Below are 21,174 nucleotides of genomic sequence, written 5' to 3' on the forward strand. Positions count from 1 at the left end.
GATCCAGTCCGTTATTGATACACCTTGTGGTGCAACCTGGACATATTGTCAGTGATGAGCCCGGGATCATCAGGTGTTTTCGGGTCTTATCATCAGACACCCTCACCCGGGTGACCCAGCCAGGGGTGATCAAGCCCTGACTTGTGTACAGGTAGCGCATTACGCCACGCGTCACCCCTCTTCAACCAGAGCCAACGGGAAGCCTTCTCAGCAGCTTCCAAGATGTTCCAGATGGCTCTTCTTCTTTGCAGCCCACAAATCCCTAAGAGTCTCAGGACCCGGTGTAGAGACTGGCCTGTGAAGCCCCTACAGCCCACTTCGATTAACTCGCAGCGGGCCTTCCACCCATTCCTCCAACACTCTGCTGCCAGATCAGCATACTTTGCTCTCTTCCTTTCCTGTGCCTCCTCCATCCGATCTTCCAAGGGGACAGTTCGCTCAGGCAAGACCACTTGCATGGTTGCGACAGAGATCAGGACCATGTCTGGCCTGAGTGTGGTAGCTGCAATGGTGTCCGGGAACCTCAGTTGTCTCCCTAGGTTGACCAGGAACTGCCAGTCTCTTGCTGTTACGAGCAGACCACCCTGGGCCTTTGGCTGGGGCTGAGGCCTCTCCTCTGCTCGAACAAATATTATGGTGTGCTTCGTTGGATGTTGCTGTAACTGATGCCAGTGCAGATGGTGTCTGCCACTGCCCGCAGAACTTTGTCATGATGCCACCATACCGCCCCTCTCTCAAGGCCTTTGGACAGCAGCCGAGGATATGGTCCAAGGATCCCCTTTTCTGTCAGGGTTGGCAAGCGGGTGAGTCCGTCAGGCCACAGGTGAACAGGTTAGAAGGGCTCGGGAGGATGTCATACACTGACTGGACTAAGAACTTGAATCGGTGTGGTTTCGTCTTCCAGAGTTCCGGCCAGGTGTTCTTTCGGCCAGTTATATGCTCCAACTTGGTCCAGGCCCCCTGCTTGCACATGCCCACCGTTCAACTGTAGCAAGTTTCCTCAACCTCTGCACGTACCTCCTCCTGGGTGAGCTTTTGCCTCTCCTTCCCTTGGACTTTGCTGTAGCAAGGTCTTGGATTGTTCCCGAGACCGGCCTGACCAGTTGCCACAGTGCCCATCAGGATGTTGTGCCACAACCTCTCCTCAGCCCGCTCAACTGCCTCCTGCGCGCACCACTTTCTTCCTGTTCTGACCTCGGTGCAAGCTGAAGAGACCTTGCTGTCAGCCGAATGTTTGTAGAGCAGGACTTCTCTGGATCTGGTGACCTTGAACTCCTCTGCCACACTGCTAAAGCTGAAGCTTGGTGTTGTGCCCGAAGCTGCTTAGGCTCCTCGGCAGGCCCAGCCACCTGCACAGGAACTGGCTGATCTTCCTTTCGAAGCCCTCCACGATGGTGATTTGGACTTTGTACATTAGTAGTGGCCCGAGGAGTCGAGGCAGGATTCCATGTAGATATATCCAGGCCTTGAATTTACCAGGAAGCCCTGACTTGTCCACCGTGGAGAGCCAAGTGTTGAGGTCATCACTGGTTGCTTGGTGTGCTGCTGTGTCCTTCAGATTGCTGCTAAAGATCTTACCCAGGCTCTTCACTGGTTTTTCGGTCACAGATGGAATTCAGAATCTATTATACTCCCGGTATGTGGTTATTGTATAACCAGATAATTTATGTCAGCAATTAATGTGAGTACCATTCTCGACTCTGGTTGTTCTTTCACCAACAGTGAGTAAAGAGCCTGGAACTCCTTCAGTGGACACAGCCCAAGCTCCACCACAAGGTATGACATTTTAAAGGGTTACTGTAACTATCTTGATGCTACACAGTTTATCTACACTTGAGTTTATGGTGTATCCACGGCTTTGTTAACACATGACCTTGAACTACACTCTAAAATGCATCTATACCTGTATATTCATACAGATAAAAAAATAGATACATGCAGACACCAGAGAATTGAACAATTCTTGCAATGCTAGATTTACCCTGACCATTATCTATACAGATAGATACTCAATTCTGAACCCAAAGTGCTGACACACGTGTAGCTGTAGTTGCTGTGAACACATTCCATTGCACCAATCTATTTAGAAGCAGTACACCTCACTCTTGTCTGAATGATAATTTAGACATTTAAGGATAAACATTTAAGGCTGACTAACTACTCATCACATCTCTACAAACATAAGAGGTTGTGACAATTCAGAACCCAACACCTGGAGCCCATAGTGGAAGTTAGAAAGAAGAGAAAAAGTTTTTTCCTGACTATTCTGATCTTTTTCACCCAACATTATCTGTTTTTCCTAACTAGACCCAAGACCACAACCCAGCTGCACAGTGACAGATATGGAGGATGACACTGAGAAGATGGACATAGATGGTATGTTATTAAAAAAATCTGATATGATGACATGACGTAGCACCTCTACACTGCCGTCACCAAGTGCTTGCTCATAGGGGAATGTTGTGTCTCTGAGTATGGTCTAGACCAGCTCCATATGAAAAGTGTCATGAGATAACTTCTCTTGTGATTTGGCACTATATAACATTTACTTGATTTGACTATGGGCATAATGAGGGGTAATGGGCATAATGAGGGGTTGAGGGCGGCTTTAGCTCAGGAGGTAGAGCGGGTCAGCCAATGACGCAAGGGTTGGCGGTTCGATCCCCGCTCCCTCCCAGCTGTTAATCGTTGTGTCCCTGGGCAAGACACTTAACCCTCCTTGCCTGGTATGATTGGTATGAATGTAAGACATGATTGGTATGATTGTTATGAATGTTGACATGAATGATGATGGTGGTTCGGAGGGACCGTTGAGCGCCAATGTGTGGCTGCCACGCTTCTGAACCACCGGTACGAATGGTGTGAACGAATAATGATTCTGTGTAAGCGCTTTGAGCCTTGGAAAGGCGCTATATAAATCCAATCATTATTATTATTATATTATTATAATCACCTATACATTTACATGAATCTGCAGAACATTGTCAATTAAGTAGTTGTTTTTCTTTTTTTTTATATAGAACCTTTGTTTGACTTCCATGTCCATTTTCTTCAATTATGCCACAGGTGAGACAGGTGCTAGCATACAGGTGAAGACTGGAGCAATGGGATTGCTTGAGGCCATGTGTGCAAATGGTAAGTGTCTCATAAACGTAAAAAGAAAAAAGTGAATGGTATCATTCGGTTCGGACTACATTTATGTGCAGAAAAAAGTCCACTCAATGAAGGTACACTGTTCGTGTTTTTCGTTATTTTTATATTCTGTGCATAACATTTTTTGTGGACTTTGTCTAGTTTTACATTACATTGTTAAGTTCAAAAAAGTGTTGCACACTCTGGCTCCATGTGCATTTCTTTATTTGTCTGACGTTTCGGCCGTACGGCCTTCTTCAAGATCAACGATAACATTACATTGTTACAGTTTGTTGGATTTGTGACTTAAATGGATTATAACACCAGAGGGAAAAACAAATATGAAAACTGTAGCATGTTGATTACAAATTTAAAATATCGTATTGTCATATTCTAACCATTTTGTGGCGATCTGCCATTTCAAAACATCACTCCATTCATTCCTCTCTCTCACCCCCCCCCCCCCCCTCTCTGATACTACGTATTTCTCAATGGAAACACACACCCCTTGACACGCATCTCCTATCCACCCAATCACAAGTGGACATCTCCCTCACCTGTTTTCGTCCAATCCCCTCCTTACACATAACTATGGCGTAGCCTAACCTAAGATGGCGACAACTCACCAAGCAGGGGAAGAGGCAGAGACCGTCCCACAGTGACCGCGCTGGTTCACAATACCCTCGAGTTGAAAAGTCCGTGTATAGTAGCGTTTGTACCGCTCGTCCTACGCCAACACTGGATCAACGCCTGCCAAGGGAAACCCATTCATAAAAGCACCGGCTTCGCAACTCCGTGCTACTGAGGAGGAAGTGATCCCGTGACAGGCTGAGGTAACTGGCTTGGCCAGAGATCGTTTACATTGGGAAGAGGAGTTTTCTGGGGGGCAACTGTCGTGTGGATTAAATTTGGGCTTTTTGAACTAATTACTTTACTTTTGATCATAAGGAGATTCTGGAGTGGAACTATTTTTGTTGGGGGATTTAAGCTATTTTTGTTGCTGGTGTTGAACTGACCTTCTGCTTGCATTGCCTTGAACTGAACTTCTGCTTGCATTGCCTTGAACTGAACAGTCAATACAGCTTGTGCATATACGATCTTTGTGTGTTGTGGTGATTATTGCTGTCAACTGCCTTCATTCTAACTGTTTGGTTGCTTGTTTACGAATATTATGCTTTTCTTGGGTTCATGATATGATATAATATAATTGCATTTATTCTCATTTTGTGTATCCTTTGTGGGAGGTTTGACTCTGACTGATTTTACTCAGTCTAAAATATATGACAATATATATTGTCAGGCCTAAACCTGACTGGCACCCCGGCACTGAGTCAGACCGCTACATAAAAAATGGCACCCCAGAAATAGTGGAATCTCACAAAGCAAATTGTGTGCTCACCACTGAAATGTCACAACCCTGGCAAACAAAGTATGGAAAATAAACTGTTTTCTGACAAGGACAAGCATAAACCAAATGTGGATGAATGAGCATGTATTAAATGAACAGCAGCCAACAAGGAAATCAAAACCACACAACGGAATGTAAACATTTATTCAACACAAACCGATTGAAGGGAAAAACTGAAAAAAAAATGAGTTTACTGGATCTGCTCTCTTGGGACCCATTGCCACCTGCTGGACAGGAGAGCCGATTGCAACCACCTTTAACTCCCAGCAGTCAAGTAAGCACTGATCACGGAAGTTTGCCATCTGCTGGACAGGATGAGCAGGTGCAACTTTCTGTCCCCAGAAGCCAGGAAATCTCCAGCAGGCCCTCTGCTAGACAACAGGAGAATCTTCATGGTGGACAAGGGATCAACACAAACCTAGCAGTACTAGACATGGAACTCACAGGTGACGCACTTCCTGCTTCTACAAGGTTGCAGTCACCAGATAATATCAACATACATCACACTTTGACAGAGCTGCGGAGAAGACAAGAGGAAATGGATGGTGCAATCCAACAGTACAGAACGGAACAGCAAACGAATCACCTGGAAATGCTGAACATCCTGTCAACTCATAAACAGGATATTACTGTGGTACATGAACAGGGAATGGAGCAAATAAAAGACTTATTGAAACAAAGCACAGAATACATCACAACTCAGTTCACAAATACTCTGAAGTGGAGGCTCACTCATCATCATACAGAGATTTTGAAGGACATCAATAATGTCATGAGGCCAATGGTGGCAACAGTTACACATGTGCAGGATGAATTGTCAACAATCATTGGACAGTTACAGAGCATGGGTGAGGGAGTGAGTGCCCTCAATGTACAGACCATCCAAGCCCCACACCCTACATTGCAATCAACTGCAGTACAAACTTCCACCATTCCACCTCCTCGCCCACCACCTCCCTCTGTCAATCTACCTACCATACAACCAGTCATACAGGCTCGGCTGCGACTGCACTCCACCATGCAACCAGATGGTTCTCCGCAGTCCCTCCCATCTCTTGTCGGTTCCCCTATCCAGTGTGATCTGAGGGGAAGGTTTATGGGAAAAGCCCCTGTGAAAGTACAGTTTCCATGTTTTGGAAGAATGGGGGACTGCTCAGACCCCCTGATGTATTTGGAACAGTGTCACGATTATTTGGCATTAAATCCACTTAATGATGATGAACTTCTGGCTACATTGCGTAATGTCCTCTTCAGTACAGCGCGGGATTGGTGGGATGTTGTACGGCTAGAAACAACTACCTGGGCCGGGTTTGAGCATAAATTCTTATCTGCGTTCCTGTCTGAAGATTACATAGATGAATTGGAGGAACGAGTTCGATCCCGGGTACAAGGAGAGAAAGAGAGCATCCGTGAGTTTGCTTACATGTACCGATCACTCTGTCGTCGTTGGAGACCAGCCATCACAGAAGCAAAAGTCATCCAGCTCATTTTGAAGAATATTCGACCACAGCTTGCAAGCCAGTTGAGGAGCAGTGGAGTGATGACAGTGGATGGTCTGGTAAGGCTGGGTCAGCAGCTGGAAAAAGATCGTGAAAAGCAAATACAACAGGAACAACAGAAAAAATACACCAGTGCCACTAATCGGCCCCAGACTACACCGACACCCAGCCCGACAGCCTCCCAACCAACCCCTAGCCAACCTCCTAGCCAATCTTCCTACAAACCATCCTCAAACCCTTCTCAAGTCTACTGTTGGCGATGTAAAGACTCCCACCCACCCTATTCATGTCCCAACTACAAAGGCAACAGCTACAAGGGAAAAAAGTCAGCTTCCTCATCACAGCAGCAGCAGTCCTCGCCTGGGCCTTCTCCAAGTGGGAATTCTACAATGCATGTAATGTCTCACATTCAGCCAAGTCAAGCAGAGTTTCCTTTTACACCAACCAGACCTCTGCCACGCCAGTTATTTGTGACTTTGTCAATCGGGTCAGAGAGTGGGAGAGCTATGGTGGATACTGGCTCATCCTATACCCTGCTGAGTGAGGAGTTGTGGCTGGCTGTAAGGAAGCAAGGATTGGATTTACATCCCTGGTTGGGTAAACCCCTGTATTTGGCAGATGGAGGAGGAAGATGGCCGTTGGGATGGCAGGAAATAGCGCTGACCCTTGATGGACACACATGCACCATACCGGTTGTTGTCCTGTCATCAGAAGCTCTAGCCTATCCAGCTGTTCTAGGCCTGGACTTCATGTGTGTCATCGGTCTACAGATGGACATGCGTAACAACTGTTACTGGTTCAGCTCCGAGGACAAGCTCAAGTATTTGTTTGAAGAGGACACTGGGAATCATGCCAAATGGGTTCAGAAGGGACAGCTTTTCTTTTTCTCTGCTAGTGACCCCAGGGAGACAATTCCTTCTTCAATTGCCAGTGTCGACACAGAGCTGTTGTGCAAGGCGATACAGGGAGCAGAGTTGGATGCCATGGGCAAAGAACAATTATTTCAACAGTTGCAGGACAATGCCGACGTTTGTACCAGTCAATTGGGCCAGACGGGTGTTCTTACACACAAGATCTTCGTCACCCATGGCATACCATTGAAACAAAAAGCCTACCGGCTATCTCCACCAAAACTCAAGGTGATGAAGGAGCTCATTGATGAGATGCTTGAGGCTGATATAATTGAGCCATCATCGTCTGCTTGGGCATCCCCAGTGGTTCTTATTCCAAGAAAAGACAGGAAACCAAGGTTCTGCGTTAATTACATTAAGCTGAATGCAGTAACCTACACCGATGCATATCCCCTCCCCACCATACAAGAAATCCTGGATTCTCTCGCTGGCTCTGTTGTCTTCTCAAGTATTGACTTGAACAATGGTTATTGGCAGTGCAGGATGGACAGGGACAGCATCGACAAGACGGCCTTCACATGTCCATTCGGACTCTATCAATTTAAAGTCATGCCATTTGGTCTCAAGAATGCTCCAGCTACGTTTCAACGGCTGATGGAGGTCACACTGGGAGAGCTAAAAGGAAGTATCTGTTTTGTATATCTTGATGACATCATCATCTATTCTGCATCATGGGAGAAGCATTTTCTTGACATCCAAGCTGTCCTTAACAAATTGAGAGAGGCAATGCTAACAGTCAACATGAAGAAAAGCAACTTCTTCAAGACATCCCTCAAGTTTCTGGGTCATATTGTCTCTGAAGCTGGGATCCAGGTGGACCCGGAAAAGACCAAAGCTGTGGAGGAGTTCCCGGTGCCCACCAACCTGAAAGCTGTGCAAAGGTTCTTGGGGATGTCTGGCTGGTATCATCGCTTTGTCCCAAACTTCTCTGAGATTGCTGAACCCCTGAATGCACTCAAACGCAAAGGAGTCAAGTATCGGTGGACGACAGAATGTCAAAATTCCTTTGAGGTTCTCAAACAATACCTTGTGTCCTCGCCCATCCTGGGACATCCTAACTTTGAGCTGCCCTTCACAGTGTACACAGACGCAAGTGATGTCGGTCTTGGAGCAGTCCTCGTCCAGCAAACTGGATTAGGATCGGAAGAGGTCTTGGCATATGGCAGTAGGAGTCTAAACAAGGCAGAAAGAAACTACTCAACAACCGAAAAAGAATGCTTGGCAGTTGTGTGGGCACTGGAGAAGTGGAGGTACTACCTGGAGGCCAGATTCTTCACAGTTGTCACGGACCATTCTTCTCTGGTGTGGGTTTTCAAAACTCAAAAGCCCAGTGCAAGACTCACTCGATGGGTTCTTCGGTTGCAGGAGTTCTCATTTGCAGTGGAGTACCGGAAAGGGAAATATAACACCGTCCCTGATGCCTTGTCAAGAGCTCCATGTGATGCTACCACCGAACAATCATCAGCATTTGCAACCATGCTGTCAGTTCAGGCACAACCTGGGAGAGAGCTTCCCATCTCTGACGATGTGGTATGGAAGGCACAACAGGAAGACTTGGAGATCCAGAGGATATACCAGTCTGTGATGGAGGGGGGAGAAGTCTCGGTGAATGATGTTACCAAATACACCATTCTCGAGGACAAGGTCTACAGAGTCTTAAAGCTGCCCCACAAAACCATGTATCAAATCTACATACCTGCACAACTTCGACAACAACTTCTGCAGATGTTCCATGAAGACTCCATATCCGGCCACTTGGGTAGGTACAAAACCTACAAGAGAATGCAATCTCTGGTATACTGGCCTGGGATGAGTTTGGAAGTCAGGAACCATGTACAAAACTGCCAGGTGTGCCAAAGATACAAACCTGAAAGCCGTAAGGTTGCGGGCAAGTTGCAGCAGACGATTGTAGGAGGTCCTTGGGAGATGCTCGGCGTGGACTTCATGGGCCCTTTCCCCCGAAGCTCTAAGGGGAACATATATCTGTTAGTCTTTGTGGACTACTATACCCGTTGGGTGGAGCTCTTCCCTTTGAGAAAAGCCACAGCGGAAACAGTCTCTAGAATACTCACCGAAGAAATCTTGACCAGATGGGGAGTGCCTGATTACATTTTGTCCGACAGGGGCACTCAGTTCGTCTCTTCTGTCTTCAAGGCTACCTGTGACACCTGGAACTTGAGGCAGAAGATGACTTCGGCGTACCATCCACAAACCAATCTGACTGAGAGGATCAATCGCACATTAAAAACCATGATTGCCTCTTATGTCGCAGACAATCACAAACACTGGGACAAGCACCTTGCCAACTTCCGCTTTGCCATCAACTCAGCCGTCCAGGAAACCACCGGTGTGACCCCTGCAGAGTTAAACCTGGGTAGGACACTCCGAGGCCCTCTGGACGTGTTACTACGGCCCTGGACTCCACCACCAGACTCTTCAGCCTATAAAAAAGTCACAGAGCTTCAGGAACTGAAGGAGTTTGTGCAGGTGAATCTCACCAAAGGCCGGACAAGACAAAAACGGAATTATGATAAGAATCGCAGAGACGTACAGCTTCACGATCAGGACAGAGTATGGGTACGCTCACATCCCTACTCAAAAGCGGAGAAATCCTTTGCAGCAAAGCTAGCACCCAAATGGCGTGGACCCTACAGAATAATTGACCAAGTAGGACCCGTGAACTATGATGTGGTGCTGGAGGATACAGGAGAGGATCGCAAAGTTGTGCACGTGTCACGACTCAAGCCCTGCTACCCCACTGGGCAGGAGATTGAGGACATGGAGCGACAACGAGTCCTGGATATTTTCAATGAGGAGAGTGACAGCGAGGATTTCCTGGGATTTCCAGCTGCATCACCAGACGAGCAGGGACATGACCTGTAGAAGAGAAAAATTTAGAAAGTGACTGCCTAATCTCGGCTTTTTCTAAGGGGGGGAGAGTGTGGCGATCTGCCATTTCAAAACATCACTCCATTCATTCCTCTCTCTCACCCCCCCCCCCCCTCTCTGATACTACGTATTTCTCAATGGAAACACACACCCCTTGACACGCATCTCCTATCCACCCAATCACAAGTGGACATCTCCCTCACCTGTTTTCGTCCAATCCCCTCCTTACACATAACTATGGCGTAGCCTAACCTAAGATGGCGACAACTCACCAAGCAGGGGAAGAGGCAGAGACCGTCCCACAGTGACCGCGCTGGTTCACAATACCCTCGAGTTGAAAAGTCCGTGTATAGTAGCGTTTGTACCGCTCGTCCTACGCCAACACTGGATCAACGCATGCCAAGGGAAACCCATTCATAAAAGCACCGGCTTCGCAACTCCGTGCTACTGAGGAGGAAGTGATCCCGTGACAGGCTGAGGTAACTGGCTTGGCCAGAGATCGTTTACATTGGGAAGAGGAGTTTTCTGGGGGGCAACTGTCGTGTGGATTAAATTTGGGCTTTTTGAACTAATTACTTTACTTTTGATCATAAGGAGATTCTGGAGTGGAACTATTTTTGTTGGGGGATTTAAGCTATTTTTGTTGCTGGTGTTGAACTGACCTTCTGCTTGCATTGCCTTGAACTGAACTTCTGCTTGCATTGCCTTGAACTGAACAGTCAATACAGCTTGTGCATATACGATCTTTGTGTGTTGTGGTGATTATTGCTGTCAACTGCCTTCATTCTAACTGTTTGGTTGCTTGTTTACGAATATTATGCTTTTCTTGGGTTCATGATATGATATAATATAATTGCATTTATTCTCATTTTGTGTATCCTTTGTGGGAGGTTTGACTCTGACTGATTTTACTCAGTCTAAAATATATGACAATATATATTGTCAGGCCTAAACCTGACTGGCACCCCGGCACTGAGTCAGACCGCTACAATTTGCCATTACCTGCTAAATGGGCTGCAATGTGGGGGGATGGGGCAAACGTGGACCGTCAATGTGTGTCCACTAAAATACATTTGAGATTGATATGCTCAGATTGTTATTACAGTATAACTGCCTCACAACACGGCAAAGAGTGAAATTGAACTATGGAGAAGCCTAGCTTCAAGTCTCGCGTGAGTTCAGTCCAATCATGAGAGACTGGTCGGTAAGGTTTAACAGTAGACTACTTTGACGTATGACTCCATTGTTAGGTGGCGCTCCTCTTTAGGCAAGAGGGCTATAATGGGCTAGGATAGAGAATCCCCCCCCGTGGGGGATTCTTCAGGAGTCAAGACTCGTTGGTGGTGGTGAACTGGACAGGTGGGTGGGGTGAAATGACAGCTTCAGATGATGGTTTCATGGGGAATGAACAGCCGCGATGCCAGCTGCTGCTATGATCCACCAGAGTGGGGGGTGACATAGAACTCTCGCTATAAATACTAGGATGAACTGACGATGACTGACGTCAGTAGGACGGGATGAACTGAGGACAACTGACATCATGACTGACGTCGCGCTTGGGCTTGACTGACGTGACGTGCTGATCAGGTAATGCGGATATGGCGGCCTCTCTCAGCTTGAAATTTGGTATGGAAAACTCACTTGTTGCAGGAAACAATGGCTACAAAGAAGCAAAAGCTACGCGGTCTGTACTCCAACACAACAAAATCCTCCAGGGACTCCTCTCCACCATTGTCTTCCTGCAACAACTGAACTTTTCTACTCAAGACTTCTCCAGAGTGAAACTTCGTTAGACACAACAACAAATGTAATGGATCCAGGATAAACTGTTGTCTCCAGATTCTGTTTTTTCACACTTCCATGTGGTGTGCCACATGGTAATGCTCGTCTACTCGGGTGACTGTCTATGTCAGCTGTAGTTCTGCATTGCAGTGATGAAAACAGTCTGTGATTAACCTTTCTCTCTTCAGATGGGCAGTATGCTGGTGCGCAGGGTGAAACATCTGTGGCAGTGCTGACGCATGGAGATGGTATGTGATTATGTTCATATATGAGACCAAATATTTTTCCATAATAATTTGAATTAGATCAGCAACTGAATACAACATTTTGTAAATACAATCATTTAATACAATTCATATCTGGGATGCCAAGGAAAATGAATCAAGCCTGACTGGAATTTATCCTATCTCTTAGTACAGCGGATAAGCACAACTATTGTGCACTTTTTGAAAGAAAGAAGACATTTCTCACATAATGAGTGAATACCATAAGGTTTTTTGTCAGATGTGGAGGGAAGTCGGATTAGACCTAAAATCCAAGATGCCCGCCATTCCCCCTGATCTAATTATGTGGTCTAGATGAGGGCAAAAACACAAGTTTGTTAAACTTTTATCCTATTTGTGAAAATGCAAAGATCGTTAACTTAATTATTTTTCCCCATCTACTGTAGACCTTGGAAAACCAGGTCCAGTTCAAAGACCATTCAAATTAGAGCTTTCAAATCTGGGCTTGATTAACAAGGGGACCCTAGACTCTTACCAAGAAACACTTTCATATTTGTGAAACTTTTATCATGTTATGAGCACATTTTTACATTAGACCCAGGAAAATGCCGGACATCTTGGAATTTTGGTCAAATCTGACCAAATTCAAACCACATAACCTCACAGTCTAAGATTTCAGTACAATGAAGTCAGTGGTATTTAAATGTCAACATTTATTATTCAGTAGTGAATACATTTTAAAGTTGCTGATATAATTCAATGGCAATGATGTGCTTCCATTCTTACAAATCTTTTATATTTAGTACATGCAATATCCTTCAGATCCAATATCCTCCTTTTTTATATGTTTCAGATCCATTTAACTCTTGCTGTGTCTGTCAGATGCATTTCACCAACAAGAAGAATGGTCTGAAGAAATGGAAGGATTGGCTTCAGTGCACTACATGCCAGCGGTGGTCACACAAGGCGTGTGGGTTTAAAAAGTTGTCGTGTAGACATTGCCAACCCAAAACCTAACCTAACATTGTCAACCTGTTATCATTCCTACACTTGTTACCTCCGCCAAGGATGTTCTGTTTTCAGTGTAGTTTGTTTGTTATGCCTCCGCCAGTGATAGCCAGGCCGGAGGCATTATGATTTTGGGTGTCCGTATGTACGTACAGTATGTACCTGTGTTAATTTAGGCAGCTATTTTAGATTTAGTAGTCTTACTTTTGGTCACATTTTAGTCTGTTTTATCCTTCATAGTTTTAGCCTAGTTTTTGTTTTTTATCAGTGAAAATGGGTAGTGGAATAAAAAAATGTGTCATAGTTTTCGTAGACAAAATTAACACTCGTACATACACGTACGTACGTACGTACGTACGTACATACATACGTCCGTCCGTCAAATGTTCATTGTTTGAGGAACGCCGTGACGGAATTTAATCAAATTTGCCTCAAACGTCCACCTGGACTCAAGGTTTAACTGATTACGTTTTGGTGGTCGAAGGTCAAAGTTCAAGGTCACTGTTACCTCACGACCGCCTGTTTCATGCACGTTAATGCGATATCTCAGGAACACCTCGAAGGAATTTCTTCGAATTTGCCTCAAACATCCACTTTGACTCAAGGTCTAACTGATTATGTTTTGGTGGTCGAAGGTCAAAGTTCAAGGTCACTGTGACCTCACGAACGCCATTCTGTGGCTCGTTAATGCAATATCTCAGGAACCCATTGACGGAATTTCTTAGAATTTGCCTCAAACATCCACTTTGACTCAAGGATGAACTGATTACATTTTGGTGTCAAAGGTTTAGGTCACTGACCTCACAAACACCATTTTCAAGCTCGTTAACACAATATCTCAGGAACGCCTTGAAGACCTACGGAATAGGGTTCGGGTTATGTCTTCACATTTGTCTCAAATGTCAAAGTCAGGACAGACATGGATGTCAACTGCTCACTTGTTTGCGGAGGCATATATCCGCAGTGCGGTCGTTGTAGTTTGTCAGTCTGTTTGTAAGAAAACTAATTGCACTTTTATTTTTATTTTATTCTGTTCAGTGATACATTTGCACTTAATTTTTATTTTTGTGTTAAGTTATACAGTTGCACTTTGAATCCGTTTTAATAATAAATTTGATTTACATTTTTGAATGACAGTTTTGAGTCAATTTGTCCACTGTTATCAATACAACGTGATGTACATATTATTACACTACCTGGGTGGCATACAGCAAGTTGTTTTTTCAGCTCTATTTTAAATTTTGCAATACATTATGTAGACTAGATTATTGCAATATACCACAATATTGTGATCGGGATACAATCGTATTCTGCATTTTTTTTTTGTGCTTCAGAACGTTATTCCTGTTTGAGGTCTGACTTTTTTATGTATTGATAGTATTCTGTTAGATCACCACATGGCCATTTTGGTAGGAAAACAACAGGTGATTGTGACCAAGTAACAGGTGATTACAATCAAGTGACAGCCAATGAGCTGTGTGTATTGTAGCGCCATATTGGTAGGAAAAAGGCTTGTGACATCGGAATACTATGAATACCAGCGAGTCCCAATTGAAGGGAGAGTACATGAGCTGCCTACAGTATATGGCAAGAATAGAGATTCAGAGGAAGGACAAGTGGGATTTTATGTGCCTGGATGTCAACTTGGTGGGTAGGTTACAGAACTTTTAACCGGGGTTCTGTTGCTAGTTAACAGTTTGGACTCACTTTTATTTCCTGACAGTTGTACTGACAAAAACAGCAACATGAAGTCGAGCTAGAGGGCCAATTTAGAATGTTTTTGTTGTCAAGTTGAAACTTTATACAACACAAGTGTTCAATTACAGGTGTAATTATCTAACACAGTTACATACATACTACAGCATGCGCTGGGACGCGTCATCAGTGATGTTGACTGGGGTCGTAAGGTGTTTCGGGTCTGTCACACATCATACACCCTCGCCCAGTAGACCCAGCCGAGGCCGATTAAGACAGCCGACCCGCGTCCCAGAAGCAGCCGCACACGGATCAGCCCTCCTACTCTGTCTGCAACATTGCCCGCGGAAGGTCCGATCACGCCCAATCCGCTGCAATAGAGCTAGTGCTGCGCCGCAGCATTGCGAGACCCTTCGGTCCATGGAGGCTCTAAGGCGTTATGGGTTGTCTCCCAGCCGCTCACCTCCTTCGTCTCACCAGGCCCTCCCGGGGCAAAGGCATCCAGTGGCAGAGTGGATGCCTCAAGAAGGCCACACAGGTTTGCCACACAACAAGTGCTTGGCAAACCTGGCAATTTATGTAACAAATACTGGGTTATTATAAGCATGTGTATGCAACCCATTTTGAATTTGAATGAATAAATGTGTTTATTTATTTAGAATGATGTTAAAAACACAATGCACAGGCTAAAACCCATACACCAGTATTAAAAGTGTCAATTAATTACCCACAATAAAGTCCAGGACTTGTTTCCATTGTGGTTTCACATAGTATTAGGGGTGCGTAGGGGCGAGCAGGCTCTTTGTTGCTGAAGGTGGTTCAAAATTGGATCGAGCAGACACGTTCTCAAACTTTTTCACATCAAGGCACCCCTCCTCCTCTCCTCCCCCCCATCACCCCCCTTCTCTCCTCCCCCCCACCACCCCCCCTCCTCTCCTCCCCCCCGCCACATCTTCCCCCCATCACCCCCCCTCCTCTCCTCCCCCCCCTGCCACCTCTCCCCCCCATCACCCCTCCTCCTCTCCGTCCCCCCACCACCCCTCCTCCTCTCCTCCCCCCATCACCCCCCCTTCTCTCCTGGAGCAAGTGAGAAATGTGGAAATTGGATTACCAGAGGCAAATCCAGGCCTGTCTCTCTCCCTTGCTGGGGACCCCCTGCAACCCCCTCAAGGACCCCACTTTGAGAACCACTTGGATAGAGGAAGATTAGAGGGTCGGTGACTGGTCTGTATGTCTTTTGAATGTCGAAGTACGTTAGTGCTGTTACAATAAACACCACTATCTTTGTCTCCATAATACCCCACTATCCCTCCACAAGCCTATAGGCCTACTGACCTTGTTGATAAAAGGTGCAAAACACAACTGTACAGAGAAATGAATTGGCAATACAATATACTACAATCTAGATCATTTAGAACCATTCTGACAGCCTTGGGAAGCTGGATACATTGGATCTAAACCATATTATTTTAATGGGAAAATAAAGTTATAATTAGGTACTAGGTACTTTATGACAATTTAGTCTAAACTGGGTCCAAATTGAAAAAATATCATTGTGTATGAGGCAAGCATCAATATCTAGAATCAATATCTTGTGGCCACAAAAACCTATAATAAGCTTGCAAGTTTCCTGGGCACTACTTCATAAAATAGGGCAAACACATTAGGGTCCCTATCGTTGCATCGGCGCTGTTTCTAGGCCGAACGCCTGGCGCAGCGCAAATCAGTGGGCGTGGACCAGCGCACTTGATATCGTTGTGCTGGCGCTAGACTCAGCCTCAACCATTACAACCACGCCTTTTAAGCGTAAAATTATGCACCGTCATGCTCATTGGATAACTGCAATAAACGAATCCCACGCTTGCCTTTTTAGCTCCAATTCCAGTGATCCCGCAAAACCAGACGAAAGCCCTTCATCCAGTCTGTCTGTCATTATAGGCTATTATTCTGCAGTTTAAATACTGCAAGCATGTAAATACGCTACACTATAGCAAGATCAAAGTGAAAAGAATGTAATGCATCAGCTAGAAAAATATAGCCTATCCCTATATGATGAGATTAATTTTATATTGGTGAAAGTTTGTCCAGAACAATATCGTTTTCTCTCCCCTGCTGCAGGTCGAATGATGTACATAAATATACCCTACATTATGTAAAGTCATTGCATAAATGTGTTTTTATTGTAAAACTAAATGTGAGGTTGGGCCAAGTTATTGGAGCGGACATCACAGTATAGCACATGACAGTAGAAGGCGTTCCGCAGCGCGTTCCGCTGTCACTTATCTAAATCACGTTAAATCCACACAGGGTATATATAGGCTCAAGAGGACATATATGTTTCACATAGGGTGGTGTTTCATTTCAATGTTTTATTTGGTCCAATATTGAAATGTGTACAATTGCAGGTTGTGTTACCATTACACATTAATTTAGATCGACCTTTTATATCTATTTCGCCTCATTTGGTTGCTATTTTGTAGCGAAATGGAGAAGCACAATGCATGCTGGGACAGGCCAGACAACTTACAATTTATTTTTCCTATATGGGAAGTGTGTTGTGCCTGTCTAAGCTAGGGAGTCAGAGAGAGAGAGAGAAGGGTGACAGAGAAGAGGAAGAAGAGCACTGGCACACTGAATAGGCCTGGTTTCAGAGAGAGACAGAGAAGGGTGACAGGGGAGAGGCAGCAGAAGAGCACTGGCGCACTGAATAGGCCTGGTTTTCAAAGGCGCAAAGCGCTAAATTTAAGGCAGGTGCCAAGATATCAGTACGCCGAGATTTAAGGCCGACACGCCCACTTTGGCCCATTCTGGGACTGCGCCACGCCCATTCGGCCTAAGGCTGGTTTCACACCGACGACCCACGCCTTACCTTGCCTCAACCCACGCCTACGCCGAGCTGGGCGTGAACCTGTTACACGCTTTTGCGATCACACCGCACGCCTTTTGCACGCCGAACCTGGAGCCGAGTCACAAGCGCCTCTCCTCTCTCCCGACTGTATTTTTTCACGTGTTGTCCAGAATTGTCATGGGTAGCCTCTACTCTAGGTAAAATAAATCGGATATATTTAATGTTCTATTGATGCTGGATATGTATAACCAGGTCTGACTATAGTCGGACATTTTAGAGAGGTGATCTTGCAAGAATATGTGCTGGCACAACAACATTGTCCATCTTGCTTCTTCAGTCGCTATTCTCTCTCATGAAGATTTGTTTGCCGACAGGGAGAAAGCCCCACGTGATAGCCACCCGTCAATCTCTCTCTCGCTCTCTCTCTCTGCTCAATACTGTTGTAGAAACTCAATTTTATTTGGAAATTCAGTTGACTTTGCCAGTTCCCACGGATATTGTCGCGTTTTTCTTTCATGGCTTGACAGAAAAGCCTGCCTGCACGCGCCTTGTCGGCGTGAAAATAGAACTCTCGCCTATTCGATAAAATCGGCAAGGCACAGGCAAGGCGTGGGTACACGCAGGGTTCACGCTCAGGCGCCCGGTGTACACAGCCTCATTGACTAAAACGGACGCCTATTTAAAAGCGTGGGTAAAGGCAAGGCATAGGCAAGGCTTGGGTCGCCGGTGTGAAACCAGCCTAAAGCTCATTTGGCAGCGTAAAGCCATATTGATATCGTCCCAAAACAGGCGCAAGGCACGTTTTTTTGCGGTTAAGGCCCGTTTTAGTGCCGAAGGCCTGTGGGAGAATAGGGCCCTAGAACTACAAAAAACAATGGTGCTGCACACTACTGTATATTGCAACTCATTGTAGATGCAACAAATTGTAGTTTTTGTATTGTTCTTCCGGGTTAGGGTTAGGGTTCTGACACTAGGCTTTAGAAAACATATCCGTTCATTTTTCAACAGAAAAAGTATAACCTTAACATATTGGGCTCTATTCTCCCACAGGCCATCGGCGCTATTACGGGCCTTAACCGCAAAAAAACGTGCCTTGCGCCTGTTTCGGCAAGATAGCAATAGGCTTTAGGCTGCCAAATGCGCTTTAGGCCGAATGGGCGTGGCGCAGTCCCAAAGTGGGCGTGTCGGCGCTAAATACCAGCCTAGTGATATCTTGGGACCTGGCGTACATTTAGCGCTTTGCGCTTTTGAAAAGCAGGCCTATTCTGTGCCTTCACTGCCTCTTCTCTGTCACCCTTCTCTCTCTCTCTCTCTGAGTTCCCAGCATGCATTGTGTTTCTCCATTTCGCTACTAAATAGCAACCAAATGAGCCAAAATAGATATAAAAGGTAGTTCTAAATTAATGTGTAATGGTAACACAGCCTGCCATTGTCAACATTTCAATATTGGACCAAATAAAACATCGAAATGAAAACACCACCCTATGTGAAACATATATGTCCTCCTGGGCCTATATATACCCCTTGTCGAGTTAACGTGATTTAGAGAAGTAACAGCGGAACGCGCTTCGGAACGCGCTTCTAATGGCATCTGCTATACTGTGATGTCCCTCCAATAACTTGGCCCTATTTCACATTTAGTTTTACAATAAAAACACATTTATGCAATGACTTGACATAATGTAGGCTATATTTATGTGCATCATCCTTCCTGCAGCAGGCGAGAGAAAATGATATCTTTCTGGACAAACTTTCACCAATCTAATAGGCTATATTTTTCTAGCTGATGCATAGAACATTATTTTCACTTTGATATTGCTATAGTGTAGCGTATTTACATGCTTGCAGTATTTAAACTGCAGTTAGATTGGTTTGAGAAGCATCATAATATGGAATAATAGCCGATATATGGAGACAGACGGGATGAAGGGAGGTGGGGGGGGGGGGATCAGAGGCTTGGGTTTCGTCTGGTTTTGCGGGACCAGTGGAATTGGAGCTAAAAAGGCAAGCGTGCCATTCGTTTATTGCACTTATCCAATGAGCATGACAGTGCATAATTTTACGCCTAAAAGGCGTGGTTGTAATGCTTTGGGCTGCATCTAGCGCCAGCACGACGATATCAAGTGCGCCTGTCCACGCCCACTGCTTTGATCTGCGCCTGCCGCTCGGCCTAGAAACTGCGCCGATGCAACGATAGGGCCCATTGTGTATATTGTGTGAAACGGTATGTTATAAAAACAGAAACATACATTCATTAGTGCTACTTTGGAGACGTGATTCCAGCTGGTAGCGTTTGGACGAATGAAAGGGGTGTGTTCAATGACAGGACGGATTGAGCAACGTTTCAATTAGAACGTCAGTGCCTCTTCACTGACTGGATCGATTTTGGTTGCCAGAAAGTGTTAATGTGATTTATAATTTCTTTACATCTAATGTGGGTGCCAAACAAGATGGTGCAGCTCAGTGTTCACCTGCAATGAGATGGCTTCATACCATACGACAGTAATATGACTTCAGGTTTTAAATACCATCTTGTTCTCTTCAGTCTATTCAATGCGGCACGTTGCGCTCACACACACACACACACACACACACACACACACACACACACACACGTGTATACACTGTATGTAGGCCTATGTATATAGCCTACACGTGTGTGTGTATATTATATATATATATATATGTGTGTGTGTGTGTGTGTGTGTGTGTGTGTGTATGTATGTCTATATATGTGTGTGTATATAGATATCTATATATATATATAAATATATATAAATATAAATATAAATATAAATATATATATATATATATATATATATATATGTCCATGGTTCTCCAATGGGCTTAAACATATTTATTCAGACAAAAAACACTTTTCTGTTATATTAAATAACACAATATATACATGTATGTAGATATAGATATATATATATATATATATATCGTATATATATATCTATGTCTATATAGATATATATATGACAGTAGGGAAAATTCTTCTGGAGGCTGGTCCATGGTTCTCCAATGGGCTTAAACATATTTATTCAGACACAAAACACTTTTCTGTTATCTTAAATTACACAATATATACATGTATGTAAATATATATATATATAGATCGTACATATATATCTATGTCTATATAGATATATATATATGACAGTAGGGAAAATTATTCTGGAGGCTGGTCCATGGTTCTCCAATCGGCTTAAACATTTCTTCAGACACAAAACACATTTCTGTTATATTAAATTACAGAATATATATATGTATGTAGATATATATATATATATATTGTATATATATATATATCCTTTCCTGCATTGACTCTCTTTAGGAGGTTTCCTGCCCTTTTAATGTGATTGCGGGCATTTCTGGTTCCAAATGTGTTGAGCCTTACACTTGTTGCCCATTAAGGTATGTCTTTATTGTGTAACCTGTGTTTCCTCATTTAATTGCTTAATTGACCTGTTCATTGAGGGGCGGGCCGTTCAGTCACACGGCCTGCTACAAAGGTGTTTGTAATCACTGCACTTTTACTATGAACCTGATGAAGCAGCAAGCCTGCGAAACGCGTTGTTCTGCTAAAATAAATATGATCTTTTGATATAACTTTGGTCACCCTGTTCTTCTGAGCCCTGTACTACGAAACTAGTTTAACAGATCTGCGATAAGTCCCTTTGATCTGGTTTGACTGAACAGGATCAAAGCTATCTAGTTAACTGATACTACGACGCTGGTTTTTTACTAGGTAAGTGGACCTGGGATCTGCCTG

Source organism: Poromitra crassiceps (genome assembly GCF_964638095.1).
Source record: "Poromitra crassiceps genome assembly, chromosome: 8".
In the NCBI taxonomy this organism is placed as follows: Eukaryota; Metazoa; Chordata; class Actinopteri; order Beryciformes; family Melamphaidae; genus Poromitra; species Poromitra crassiceps.